At 41.8% G+C, this 14,759-nt stretch overlaps 2 long non-coding RNA genes across 2 annotated transcripts; both read right to left on the bottom strand.

Moving 5' to 3' along the window:
* Window positions 1–23: 23 nt before the first annotated feature.
* LOC109367710 (uncharacterized) lies at window positions 24–1,609 on the bottom strand. The gene is made up of 3 exons (XR_002115067.2): window positions 1,501–1,609; window positions 855–1,039; window positions 24–280 (listed from the first exon to the last, which is right to left on the bottom strand). It is a non-coding gene; the product is annotated as an uncharacterized LOC109367710 (long non-coding RNA).
* A 6,200-nt stretch (window positions 1,610–7,809) lies between these two features.
* Window positions 7,810–14,344, bottom strand: LOC146544262 (uncharacterized). Its single transcript, XR_014883456.1, has 4 exons — window positions 12,866–14,344; window positions 9,116–12,299; window positions 8,521–8,708; window positions 7,810–8,036 (listed from the first exon to the last, which is right to left on the bottom strand). It is a non-coding gene; the product is annotated as an uncharacterized LOC146544262 (long non-coding RNA).
* Window positions 14,345–14,759: the final 415 nt, after the last annotated feature.

The following is a 14,759-nucleotide window of genomic DNA, read 5'->3' as shown; positions in this document are numbered from 1 at the left end:
ATTGAGTTTATTGAAAGGTGAATTGAGAGGAGGTTCTTTATAGTGACTGCGGGATGAGAGAGAAGAAAGAACTCAGTGAGTGGTTGCTGGGGACAGGCGGATATCAGCGGATCTCGCGACCCTGCCCGTGGCAGGGGGTTGAAACTGTATGATCTTGGAGGTCCTTTTTAACCCAGGCCGTTCGATGATTCTGTCATTCATTCTATGATCTTTGGTTTCTCATTGGCTCCTCGACGATAGCAGATTCATGGCATCTTTAGCACTTGCCAAACATCTGAGTCTAGAATAAAAAAAAACCACCAGTGTTTAGGAAAAGATTGGTAATACAAAGAGTCCTTTTAAACATCCACTGAAGCTGAAGAGGGCTGAACTTTCCTGGTGGTGAGCATTCAGATTTCCTGGAAAAACACAGCAAATTGCCACTAGCCAAAGAAAGGGCAACACTGGGGGTCTGCGTGCTCGTAGCCATTTTGGGAAAGACCCAAAGCTTTGGAGCCAGAACTAGTTCCTCAAAGATAAGTCCTACTTGGGTCCTCAGGCATCGGATAATCTCTGAAATTGATTTTCATTAGCCTTTGCAGGGTTTATTTCCTCTGAAGTGCCTAGAAACAGAGCATCTGTTGAGACTTCAGCTTTGCAGTCTCAGATTTGGCCAAGATCAGACAAGGTGTTTAAAGTGCTTGTTCATTATGCAGCACATACACTTTTCCTCTGGAGTGTGCATGACCCCATCATTTCCTTCTCAAACCAAGCTTAAAGGGATCAGCTTTAGGAGTAGCACAAACTTCCTTCACTTAACATTTTTGCATTTTGAATCTCATGTAATATTTTGCAAGTGGGGAGGGAGAACTCACCAGCAGTTGTGCAAGAGCCTGTTTGTCTGTGACAGAAGCCTGCACACACTTCTTCAAACTGCTTTCCATCACACTCATAGCAGGTGTTGTGATGAATGGAGATACTGCATCCATAAATTCATCAACAGATCCAAAGAGAAACCTTTCCATTATTTTCTGGAGGAGTTCGCAAGGTGAAGCTGTAGCTGGAATAGAAGTATAAGCAAGCCAAGCTGGAGAACATGAAAATTAACCAATCTCATTGAAACAAACTATTCTTGAACACAAAAATAACACATGCACATGCGTATGTTCATATGGTGTATTTTGCTGCTGAAGTGCTTCCGGCCTCTGAACTCTTGACCGTGCAGGCAGTGTAATGGGGACAGTTGGACATGGTGTGTCATAGTGCTATATTCTGTGGGAATCCCAGGCATCCTTGACCCCCTGGCAGTGCCATCCCTGCCTTGTTCACTCAGAAGTCCTCAGAACCTCCACAAGAGAAAATTTTGTAGTTCTGATGGAAAATAGAGGTGCACGATAAGAACAGTTGAAGAGCAAATAAGAAACAATTAGGATGAATGATCCTTTGACTGTAAATTATGTTTTCGCATTGTGAAGAGCTCTACAGATCGTTTAGAGGTTGATTAAAGGCAGCGGTACTTACCAGGATGGCAGAACACTGCCAGCATGGCCAGCACTAGCAGCAGTGCCAGTTTCATCCTGGAGATGTTCTCCTGCCGTATACTGACAATTAACCTGAAAGACAACTGGACTCACTTTAGAGCCATGCAGACAGAGCACTGCTATATATCAGACATTTGAGTCTGATCCTCCCACTGGATGACGTGGCCAGTCATGTCACTGTGTTGGCCTTGTATCCTGCTGGTCTGGACAACAAGTGCCAACGAAGTCTCTGGAAGCTCTGCGTCTGCCCTTCCTGCTTGGAGAAGTCTCAGGGTGGGGTCCCAGGAGCAGCAGCAGACACAAATCTCATGCTTCCTCACCCCAAAGCAGGAGCAGTGCCCCCAGCTTTCTGACCAGCATCCTCCCCTTCCTTCCCACCCACCACTCACTCGAGGACTGAGGTACTTTGGAGATAAAAGGAAGATGAACAGATGCCTTGCAGCTGTGTGAGAGTGCTGACCTGCTTGAGGAATAGCTGAGTGAGTAGGATGAGCTGCAAGAAATGTTGAGACTTCTCTAAGGAAAAGAAGTGTTTTTCTCAGAGTAACGCTCCCGCAGATCGTCGGCCTTGCCACATCTCCTCACTTTTTGTTTGTCCATTTGTGTCATTTTGCACTGCCAACAGCTTCAATATTATGTTTCTAAAAAACAAAGATTGTACAATATTGAAATCCTCCCAAAGGGTCCTTGTGTGGATCAAACCCACAATGCAAACGTTTCTCTGGCGAGCAACAGAAATCCAGATTTGGTCTCATTTGAGATTTGATCTCATTTGAGATTTCAAGATTTGTTGTTCTTTTCATGCAGTGATCCAAATGGCAATGATAGTTGTTTCAAGATTGGTTTGGAGTGACAGGAGATCATTAGCAAGTGCTTTCAAACCCCCCTTCCAAGCACTGTGAGTGCTACTGTAAATAGTTGCCTTGGATTAAATTTCCTACTCATTTTTCTCTCTCTGAATGAAGTAAGTGCCTGATAAAGGATGAGAGTATCTTGAAGCCTCCACAGAGGAGTGGAACCCTTTGTGCTCAGCATTCATATTCAAGCAACCTTTCCTGAGAGCGGTCACACTTACTTTTGGGAGAATGGAAGTGGCAGATCCAAAAATTAAACTAAGATATCCCGAGATGCATACGCTGCCGCCTCTTGTGGGACTGTTTCCTTCCACATTTCATTCTCACTCTGCAGACTTGTGTGGTAATTACAGACTATCTCTGGGTTTGGGATTAGGAGGGGAAGAAGAGCTGGTGATGACTTTTTGTTCAGACCAAGTGTTTGCTTGTTTCCCTGTCCACTGTCCTGTATTCATCACATTTGTGTGTATGGAGACACTGGTGGCAAAATGATCTCTCCCTGCTAGAAATGGATGAGGAGTGTGGAGAACACTGAAGTGTATTGAAAGAGTGCACAGATTGTGTTGTGAATTTTCCTATGAATGCAAGTTCTGTGTGACCCAATTACCAATTCTTAAGACAGTATTTTTGAAACTGTATCTTTAATTTGTTCGTTTTCTCACTCATGTTCACACTCATGTTTTTGCTTTTGATTTCAAAGAAGAATCATTTATTTTTGGTGCACAGCAAAGCAAAACTATCTTTCATATTCTTGGAATAGGCAGAATTGCATTCAGTTTTATTGATATGGAAAGAATTGAATTTGACTGATTCCTTGGTGGACCAAGAAATATACAGACGTGTCCTTCACTTTTTCTGACCTGGGGTACTTGTTCACCTCATCAGTAGCAGCAGAAATGATAGGCTGTATGGGCTGTATACCAAAATTCAGTGTAGGCAGTTTGTAGGCAGTTCTCTCATCTGCTCTTAGTTTCTATTAGCAGAGCCATATTTTGTTATAGCAACTGGCCCACCTGGGAGAGATCCGTATTCAAGTAGCACTACTTGTCTTCAGAAAGGCCAGCTGTGGTCCTTCAGCAAGGCGTCAGCAACTTGGACTTTAAAGTGCTTCACTTGAGGACTTATGTGTGTGCTGTATAATGTATAATAACTCTATACAGTAATTTTGTTATTTATTCCTTATCAAACCAAATGGCATCTTGTCCTAACAGCAGAAAGGAGGAAAAAAAAAAAAAAAACACCTTTACTTATAAAAACAGAAGAGAGAGATCATTTTAAAACACTGTCTGAATTTTATTTAGAGCTTGGATTTTACCTCTAGAGAAATAAGATCTAAAATACAATGGAAGGTGACTGGGTTCTGTACTCAGAGCACAGAGTTGAGGAATTGCCACCATTCTGGTTCTCTCCATTTTGTTACATATATTTGTTACTTTCCCAGAGGCTTTGGACATGAGCAACTGCAAGCTGTGGGAGTGTTATCAGCAAGTGGATCAAATATTTGGTGGTTTAAGCTTCTGTTCGGATTTGTTTCTGAAACAGAAAGAGCAGTGAATGTGGCATACTCACTTCAAAAAAATAACATAAAAACATGTACAAATCCTTAAAAATATGCAACCATAGAGAAAAGCTGAATTTATGTGAGCTATGCATTGAACTCGTACCCTCTGGCAGGACTTGTGTGAGGACAAAGGCTTGGTCTCACACCTGTGGGTGCTTACAAGGTCAGTACACGCCATGAGATTGTGGGCAAACACTAACAAAGATCAAATGTGTCATACAGGCTGGAGTCTTGCTTGCCATTATCTGTAAGTTTTCTTTTTCATCTTGGCTCTGTTCCTAAAAACACATCTGCATGAAGCAAGGTGCTTCTTCCGTTGGGGAAGTTGGTGTCTCCACAAAATTGCACAAGAGGAGGAAAGTTATTAATTTTAATAACATTACAAATATTGAATATTCTAGAGGTCTGATTGGAAGAGTATCCAAGCAAACATTCCTTTTGACCAAAAACTACTGGTCTGATTGTTTCTACCTCCCACTTCCTAGCTAAGACAACAGTGGGCATGCCACTCCTACAGGCCCCACCGTAGTGTCAGCTGTGGCTGTTAACAAGATACCTGAGGGGTCCATCCCACCCGGGAATGGGGACTTGGCTTCATAAATGATTCTCTGGAGTTTGTTCTTCCTAAGAACCCACTTCTGGCTTTAAGCAGTCCCTGCAGCCACTGGGCAGGGAATGTGGAGACGTGCCCAAGCATTCTTACTGTGATTATCATTTAGGTTGGATATTATGAAAATATTTCTTCTCAATAAGAATGGTGAGACATTGCAGCAGGCTGCCCGGGGAGGTGGTGGAGTCGCCGTCCCTGGAGGTGTTCAAGAACTGGGTGGATGTGGCACTGAGGGACATGGTTTGGTGGCATGGTGGTGATGGTTTGGGGGTTGGACTAGATGATCTTAGAGGTCTTTTCCAACCAAAATGGTTCTGCAGTTAATAAAACATCTGCCTCATCTGTCTTAAATTGCATTTGCATGATTACAAACTTGTTTGCTGACAGCTCTTCTTCCCCACTGCCTCAACATCAGTTAGGGAATGCTTAAGTTAAAATATTTGGATACTCTTTGTCCAGAAGCTGGCACAAAGCTGCACAGTTATAAATGTATATAAAAGAATTAATTACCAGCAGATTGACAAGGGCCTTTAAATGCTCAGGAGAAAGCTCATCAATACATTTCTTTAACTCAGTCAAAGCAGCTGAAGTCATCTCATCAACATTATACCGAGAAATTGGCCCAGCGTACAGCTGTTCTACAGAGCCTTCAAGAAGCGTCTGAAGAAGACTAGGGACAACCTCATGAGAAGATCCAGCACCTGCAGTATGAAATACAAATGGAAATATAACAAAACTTTCACTTGTACACATTCAGCTTCTCCATGAATATCAAAGCCTACCTGTAATAATCATTTTTTCATCCTCCCTCTGAAGCTGCCAGCATTTTTAGATGAAAATAAACTGAAAATGTTCTACTCTCTTAATCTCTCCTTTCTTCAGGTCCAAATCTTGTAGCCTTCTGAAGTTGGTACTACACAGCTACCTGTAAAGCTTGATTTAGCTTTTAAGGTTGCCATACTGTTATTCCAAAACCTCATTGCAGGGCTGCTCATACCATCTGATCTCCTTTCCATATTCTCTCTGTATAAGCTTTATTAAGTTATTGAGCTTTGATTAAAAAAAAAAAAAAAAATCATCAGTATTTTAAGTTGTAACTCTTCCAGTAAATTCTTTGGGGGTTTTCCCCTTCTTTTGTTATCATCTCTGTTAATTTATGAGATTTAATGTGAGAATCACATTAATTAAAATCCATATTCGTTACCTGCTGTCATTAGGTCTTTAGGTTCTTTAGCTGATGTAATAACTTAGGCTGTTATATCAATGTACATCACATTCCTGATTAGCCTGCTCTTTCTCTTATTCCGATTCCACATTATTAGGGTTTTGCTTAATGACCTCAGAAGGATTAAGTAGGCTGCTAGTTCAGCCAACACCACCTCACACTGAATTAGATTATCTGTTTTCATTTGCATTTTTACCTCTAATTTACTAACTTAAAAGTAAATTTCCCCACATTTGTTTTCTGTTGTCTGACACTTTGGCATCAGTTATTAGGCATCAAATTATGTACCCTTGTGTCAAAGAACCAAGCCTAGAGGAAACAATAGGTGATGGTAGTAGTTAGCCATCATTAAAAACAAAGTTGTATGGGGTTCATTTTGCCTAATGTTGAGTCCCCACATCTGATCTGGTCTCTAGAACCAGCAGGATAGAGCATCTAATCTAGTGCAGGTATATTGTTGTTGATTCTGGATCAATCCATCCGTTCAAAGGAGAGCCCAGAGTGAGTATTCAAATACTGGCCAGAGCACACACATCACATTGTGAACCCCCTCAATATTTTTAATTAGCAAAACTTACCAAGTGAGCTGCAACAAAGCATGGTGATGAGGAGCACAGTAGCAGTCAGCTTCATGGCAGTGAGAGCCATTTTTTTGTACACCGTGCATTAAGCTGTGAATGCCAGAGAGCTACCTTTATAGCTTAGTGCAAAAACCTGGGGTATATATGTGGGGAATGGTCCCAACAGGTCATGCAGCTGTGCTAAGATTGGATCCAGGCCATGATTGTGAAGTGGATAGATGAAAAATGTGAGTGACCTCTGCATTCATTAATTGCTGCTGTCGGTCTTGGAACAGTGAACACGCTGCTCTGTTAGTGAGAGTTCACGCTGACATTACATGTGAGATGTATGGCTTTGGAAGCGCAGCACAGGGAGATTGTTCTCTAATATGTGAGCATCCAATACACTTCATCTACTCATTTCATTTGAGGCACTTTTTGAGCTCAGATTCCAGCCCTCTGATACGGCTTCATGCACACTGCCGCTTTCCTTGCATAATTATTTTCATTATTATTTTATTATTGTCATTTTCTTTGCTTCTATTCTGTAGCATCCCTTCTCATAGTGTCTTGGACTAATGTGCCTCTGTAAGGACCACAGTCTGAGGTCTGGCAATACACATATTAAAAAGAGAAAGCTGATATACATGAGCGAAAATAGCTACAAACCAAGGAAACACATTTTTGATAGCTTCTTCTATACAGCTTTTCAGGTGCTCTACAGTCAAACATACACCTTCACCATTAAGGCATGAAGAGATTGCTTCCACCTGAACTGGCAGCTGAATCAGATTTGCTGATTAACTTCGGAATAATATCACCTTGCCCATCTTAGGTTAAAAACAAGTGAAGCACATTTTTAAAGTAAAAATTAAAGTACTGTTGGCCAGCTGAAGCAACATTCAGCAGGGCCAGCTAATTACTGAGTTATAGACCTACTTCTGCTAGCTGGCAGCTAGATAGGGTTGCTAGGCTTCTTTCTATTCCTTCCTCATAGGGGAAACCTCAACAAATTTTCATTGTTCCCATACCTCAGTCAACAAGTTGGTTTAACAGCTTCCAAAACATACTGGTGCTACATCAGTTTTTTTCACATAGCTGTACATAGCAGAGCACAGATGGAGGATAGCTGTTAGTGTTGCTTGGTGGAAGCTTCTTGTCCTATCCACATTTGTACGCAGAGGTGCTGAATTTGCCATGGAGTCATCCTATTTATTTGTCTGGATTTTTTCAAGAAGAAGAATTGTTTTTATGCCATGGTTTTTTGTTGGTGGTTGGACTAAATTATCTCAGTGGTTCTCCCAGCCTTAACATTTCATTAGGAACTTTCTGCAGCATTTTGAAATACCACATCATCTCTCCTTAATGACAGCTGTAAATGTGAATACATATGTATCTGAGAGAAGCAAATCCTGGTAAGGATGACCCAAAGCCAATCATCATCATATCATTTGATAAAGAAAACTGATTAGCAAAGACTGTAACTGTTTTTATTTTATTCTTATGAGAAACCTAAATGGTTTGAAGATAGGGTTGCAGATCCTAGATAACACAGTTGGCTCTATTCTATTAGAGTGTGAAAGTTCATGTCCAAGAAATGGAGAAAAATAGGAAGATGGAAGTTCAGGGTCAGTCAGCATTTGGAGTCATCACAAAGGAGGGTCTTGGAATCATTCCTGCTCTTCACAGCGTTTTAGCAAGTTGTCCTATAAAAGAGTAAGAACAGTGTATGCAGGCACAGCACAAGGTAAAAATACGTAGGGAAAATGCAGAGCTCCCTATCCTTTTCGTTGGAATCATCACAAAAGTTTCACTTCATCTGCCTTCTTCCCTTGCATCTCTAAGGTCTCCAGCCCTAAATCACCTCTGAAAGGTCGTCACCCTGGGCACAATGCCAGGTAGGGAAGTTTCTCCTCAGCCCCTACCAGCAGGGCTTGGTTTCTCCAGCATGCACTCAGCAGTAGGGAGTGGGAGGCTGCTAGAGGAACTTCACCCTTTCCAGCTTTCACCTAGGACAGTGAAGGTCTTCTACAGCCCTTCCAAATCAATTATGATGCTGACATCTCAGGAGAAAAGGATAGAAAAGAAGGTGTACATTCAAAATTACTTTTGTCCTCTTTAGACTAGTATTTAGGTCTAGCTCCAAGAAAAATAACTGAACAAAACCATGGTCAGAAAGAATCAAATTACCATCAACTCTACTTTTGCCTCCTTCAACTCTTCCGAGTGATCCTCTGCACACAACTTCAGCTGAGTGGCAGCTGTTCTGACCAAAGGAGAAGACCCCACATAGGGCTCAATGAACTCCAGGTATTGATCCAAAGGGTCATAGAGAGCTGACAGCACAAACTTATGCAGAACATCGCAAGCAGCAGATGCTAAAAAGGAAAAACATGAGAACAGGCAGCAGTCAGTGACAGAAACAAAGGATGTTGTGCAGTTTCCAATAGCTGTCTCTTCAGACCCAATGCAATTGGTTGAAATATGTTTCTTCAGGGTGATCACTTCCTGGTGGACACATGAAAATAAGTGTCCAGGCGTAAGTGAGGCTAACCAGAAAAGCTGTGTACCTTCATGGCAGGAGAATTCATCTGGGATGTTAACAATTAGAGCTCACCTAAACAAGGAACCCATCACTGCAGCTGTCAGCCCATAGCAATTCAGACCCCAAAAACACAAAATCTGTTAATACTCCTGGTTTTAGGATGGTTGCTGAGGAGAAATAGTGCTTCATGTTTAACTGTTTCCCAGGTTGAAAGCAGAAAATGATGGAAGCCATACTTACGAGAGCAGCTGTAAGACGCCAGGGCAACCAGCAGAAAAACAGCTGTCAGCTTCATGGTGGCTTCTGCTGCACACAGTTCTCAGATCAGCACAGCAGCTTTGGAGTCTTCCTGCAGAGCTGACATTTATACAGGAAGCAGCAGGCTGTGCTCCTCCTTTGACACTGATGTCAGTCAAACAGCCTTACCTTCACAGCTATGGTGTATTTATTTACAGAGAAAAGATGCCAATACCACTTTTCCTCCATTCATGAGTGGCATGTTTTGTTGGTTTTTTTTTTCTTATTGTGCAACACATAGGGAAATAGCTTTCCCTGCCATAGTGAACAAATCAAGGGGTTCTTCCTCCTCCTCTCCATAGAAGCAGAGACAGTTCTCTTAAACCAAGTGACATGTCCCTTGCTGGTCTCTTAAGGACACTGACTGCCCAGAAGAGCTGCAGGTGCCCCATCCCTGCAGATGGTCAAGACTAGTACGTATGGGGCCCTGGGTGGCCTGATCTGGAGGGGCTGTCTCTGCCCATGGAGGAGATTAGACTAGATAATCTTCACATTCCCTTTCAACCCTAATTGCCATGCACATTCGTGGATGCATAACTTCTGAAATGGATCATGGTCAAGCCAAGAAGTTGGTCCATAGACTGGGATGATCTGCACCTACAGCTCCAAGCAGTTGAGCTGAGACCCAGCACTGAAGGAGCTCAGAGAAGGAACAATAGGGCTCCCAGCTCAGCTTTACTGGTGATGAAGAGCCCAGCTGAGGCTGGCCAGGATCATCAGTGCCTCAGGGCCTGATTAACCACTTCACCCTTGGCTCTAAACTAAGTTCGGATGTCTGCCTCAGGTGGAGGCATCTGTACTGTAAGCTGCTGAAATTAACTGTGAGGAACACCACTATACTCACTATACACACTAAACTCATCTCAATGGTTTGTGGTATTGGTACATGTATGGTCTGTGGTAATTGTTAAAAAGTATGTTATTTCTTATACTTCTCATTCCCTCCATCCACCTCTAGGAAAAGAAACCAGAATAAATGCTTGTAGGCATATGCTTGCCAAGATTCACAGTTCTGCACATGGTAAGGGCTGGACAAGTTTCATTTCATTCATGAAATGCATTTTGTGTCAGAAAAACACTGTATTTTTCAATCTGAAAACATAGTAGAGAATGTAGAGCTGGAACTATATTGTTAGCATAGCAAAAAAGCTATGGGCTTGTTGTATATATTATAGCACTTAGTTTGGAGGCAGATACTGTGAGAAAAATATCAAGGTTGGTAAGAAAAGGACAGTACTTAAATGAGTCTCATGTTGATGGAGTTTGATCTATAGATCAGCTTCTTCACTCAACTGCAAAACAGATGCATAGAAGTAACTTCATTTGGGCTAACCCCATTTTAGCACATGCCAGTTTTCTGAAGACTGGGTCATTGCACAGATGGCATTGCAGTCCCAGCAAAAGCTCTGCAGGGAGATTAGTTTCTTCCTCTGATTTAAAAGTCACTTGGAAACATATTTTACACTGTCAGCAATAAACGTTCATTTTGACCACCTCCAGTCTTTACACCAAGCTTGTCTTTCCCACTGGCATTTTCCTTGCTAGTAGAAAGTCATGGGAACTGTCTGCTGGGTGTAATCATGCCAAAGACCCATGAGTTTAGCAGAATAGTTACTTTGTGTTGTGTCAATATGGGGAATATGGATGAATGCTGCTATGCACAGGCAGGAGAACAGGTAATTTGGGTGAGTTTTTTGTAACCATTGCAGAACCTGACCCAGTGCATCTGTACATGATAACTGAAATGCTCAAAGCCTTTTATACGCCATAGAACAGTGCTTTGCAGCCATAGTCTATCATACCTTATCTTTGGCTTTACATTTTTACTCAAGGTAAATTTATCACTTCATCTTATTTAATAAGAACCTAGGGGATGGAAGAACACCTTTCGTTGTTTACAGGCCTGCAAAGCCTTTCTGTGAGCTGTCATCATCTCCTTCACTTGAACAGTGAGCAGCATAGTCTGAATGTCCCAAATGGGACCCCTGTCCCAGGAACGTAGCACTAGCCTAGAGCAACACCAGACAGATAACAGCAGGAGCTGAGAAGTGAGTAGGTGGGCATTTAGGAGACAGGAGAGCATTGAAGCCACTGAAACAGGAGACATGGAAGGCTGCTGCTCTGCTGAAGGAATTATCTGCTGTGGCAAACGCTAGAGTAAGCGAAAGCAAGCAGTGAATGCTACTTCGTTGGGTTCTCTCTTCACTGGTGGTGGTTGGACAAGCCAGAAAGCAGGCAGATAAACATCTTAACTTTCCAATTCTGATTTAGAATCCAAACACTGAAAGATTCAACCAAGTCTTACAACTAAGTCTAGAATCAAGTCTGGTTGTGCCCACTGACATATGTAACTCCTCTTTGTGGGTCTTTGTCTTAACAGCACTGTGGTACAAGCATTGGTCAGAGTAGGCCAGAATAAAGACATGGGAGAGCCAAATCCTGATTTGTGCAGCACTTCTCACACTGTTTGAAACAGCAGTATGGGACAGAGAAAATGCAGTAAGAAAAAAGCTTAGACTTCCTACAGGACACAAACAAAGACTTAAAACCACCTTCTTAGCAAGCATTTTAAGTTACAGGGCTCAATAAACACAACACTCTCAAGGCAAGAAACAGCAGAATTTGGTTTGGACTGCTCCAAAAGGATTGTTCATTTGTTTGTTGTTCTAGCCATCAATTTGTAGTGCAGTGCAAACAGTTACTGTGGAGGACAGGCAGCCACCTGCACCAAAAGGTAGCCGCAGGTGGAGAAAGCTCTTGGCACTTGGAAATGGAAAGTTACAAGAAGAAATTAGAGATGCTGATTTCACCAGCACACAGCATTTCTTCCCACTGCCATTTCAACCTGGGAAAATGACAGTCCACATTCAGATCTTCAGGAAATACTTTCACACTCAAGACTACCAACCCCCTCAAAGGACATGAGCATTGCAGCAATGCTCTCTTCTTACACACTTGAGAGTTATACATTTGACAGCACACCTTTCATACCCAGCCAGCTTCCAGAGTGGCTCCATTTTCTTCACAGTTGTGATCTCTTCAAGTTTGGCCACCAGCTGCTGTTTTTGTACCCAGGAAGGGTCTGGCTACACTGGACAGAGCCATTCTCCTTAGTCAGCCCCTCCTCCTACAAAGGGGAGGCCAAGAAAGGCATTAGCCACAATGGACACACAACCAGATTTATTCTAATTCTAAGGAGAAAGCATATTCAGATATTTAATATAGGAAAGGGAATGCCAGAGTAAATACTAAAGTGTAAAGAGGCAGAGAGGAAGGGTAAGGCTTTGGCTGGGACACCAAGCTCTCATACACACCTAGAAGTGATTTTGAATAGTGCTAGCTCCTTAAACTTAGCTTTTCAGCTCCTCTGAACCCAAATGGGAAACAGGTATGGATCCCGGCTCAGGATCCCCCCTGTAAACAGACATGAAATAAATGCTTTGACATGCCAGTGTTATCTTGAAACTGCACTGAGAGGTCCTGGTTCCTATTTCTAGTAAACCAGTCCTGTTCTGCTGAGCAGATATGGTAAGAAAGGTAAAGGCAAGAAAGGTAAAAGCCCTTCTCCTTCCTCTCTACTCAGTTGTTCTAAGCAAAACTGAACCGCAGTCGCTTATCTCAGAAGAGCTAGCTGCTTTCTCTACTTACTTTTGTAAGTAGTAAGAAGTTTGCAAGAAGTCACACACTGCTTACCTTCAATGATGAATCTGAAGTATCTGAGAAAAGCAGAACTCATAATTTTGATGAAGTTGGTGGTATACGAGTAAAAATGGGTCAGTAATAATCCTTTGCTTGCTTTGGGTTCTTCTCAAGGTCAGAATCTCATCGTTGTCAAGATAGAATGGTAAAAAAAATCAGTTACAGATACTATCTTTCTTACAAAGTTTAACTGGTCTGTGAAGACCAGAAGTGACTTTTCTCTTTGCCAATAATTTGCTTTCTCAACTTTTTGTTTGGCTTTTTCAGTTGGCAGTATTCCTTATTCACAAAGGTGTCTGTAACACTCAATGTGGCTAGAAAGAACATTAACAGCTGCCCTATCCACTCTTTCGGGTTTGTCAGACAAGAAATAAACTGATAGGTAGTGGGAAATATTCCAGTATCTCAAGGGCACTTACATTCCTTAGACTCTGGGAGATTTAGGCTGACATTGTCCTCAAATCCTGAGCCTGCCCTCAGTTCTGTGATGGAGAGTATCACCTTACCCTTCCTGTATTACATCTCCACAGATACGACTTACCTGCCTCTACAAACTAACAGGATCACAGGCTTGCAGTGCTGCAGCAGCCCTGTTTCCCTGTTTTATATCACGGAATCCAGCTATTTTCTGCAACTCCAAGGAAACGATACCAGTCTACAAGAATAGATAGGACACAGCTCATTCCCCTTCCTTTTTCCTTACAGATGAAAAAGCACTGCAAATCACTGACAGCCAAGTTCACTAATTCGGGAAATACTACTGTATGCTTGCTCCATGCTTACACTTCTCTGGATACCTGCTGGTCCCTAGCTACAGTGACATAGCCATGGTAGACATGGCCATTCAGCCATCTCTGCTTGTGATTAAACTGTTACATAAAATCAGAACAGACCAAAGAACACAAGAATTGATTAAAAAAACCTGCACGTAACCAAGAATTTGGAAGCAGAAATTACTTCTGTTTTTTACATGACTGCCTTCACTTCAAAAATATATCTGTATAATATTTACTGAAATTCAGACTACAGGATCAACATTAACCAAAGCACTGCCTCCAAGGGAAGCTCATCTCCAGGTCCCACGCAAACCTAGAACCAGACAGCACCATAAAACACATGCACTTGGAGCTCAGGAAATACTGCCTGAGCAAGCAGGAATCAGAATCAAGAAAAATACCTGAAACCAAGAGCCAAAATAGCTTTCTTAAAACCTTCAGGTTGTAGTTGCCCAGAATTTCTACTTGTGGGGTTTTTGCTTGTTTTTAAATACTAGCACTGTGGTTGAATATTGTGGCTGAAGTTCGTGCTTCACGTGGTAACAGCAATTCTGAACGTATAGAGAGAGATATATTGTTGTGAATTACAGGAATGTATTTCTGGGAATCTACCATCATACCAAACAGTCCTCTTTCCAGTTGCCAGAAACAAAACAACAGTAAACTGCTCAGCAAACTCTGCAGGTTCATCAAAGCATGAGTCTTTTCTGCTGTACGAGGAATTTCTTCACAGACAACACATATTTATCTCAAGGAAACAGTGTAAAATACAACCCAGGAGGACAGGTTCCAAAATACTGTACTTTTTTTTTTTTATAAAAAGCCATGATGAGTCCAGACAAGAACCAGAGATGACTTCAGTTTTATCAAACTGTCAGACATTCAGATAGCATTCAACTGTTTGTCATTTCAGTAATCATTCCTCATTCTAAGATGATAGTACAAAACTCAATCTACTGAACATTTATCAAGGCACAATCATCTCACAGAACATACTCATCAATAGCAAATACAAAACTGATAGATGTTATAATTATAAAAACACATTTTAAAGATAGCTATTTGAAGAACAGTTAATGCACAAGGAAAAACACAGTTCTCCTTTCATGTTA

The sequence above is a fragment of the Meleagris gallopavo genome, chromosome 5 (genome assembly GCF_905368555.1).
Source record: "Meleagris gallopavo chromosome 5, MGAL_WU_HG_1.1, whole genome shotgun sequence".
Lineage (NCBI taxonomy): Eukaryota > Metazoa > Chordata > Aves > Galliformes > Phasianidae > Meleagris > Meleagris gallopavo.
This window is presented reverse-complemented; position numbering and strand designations above follow the sequence as displayed.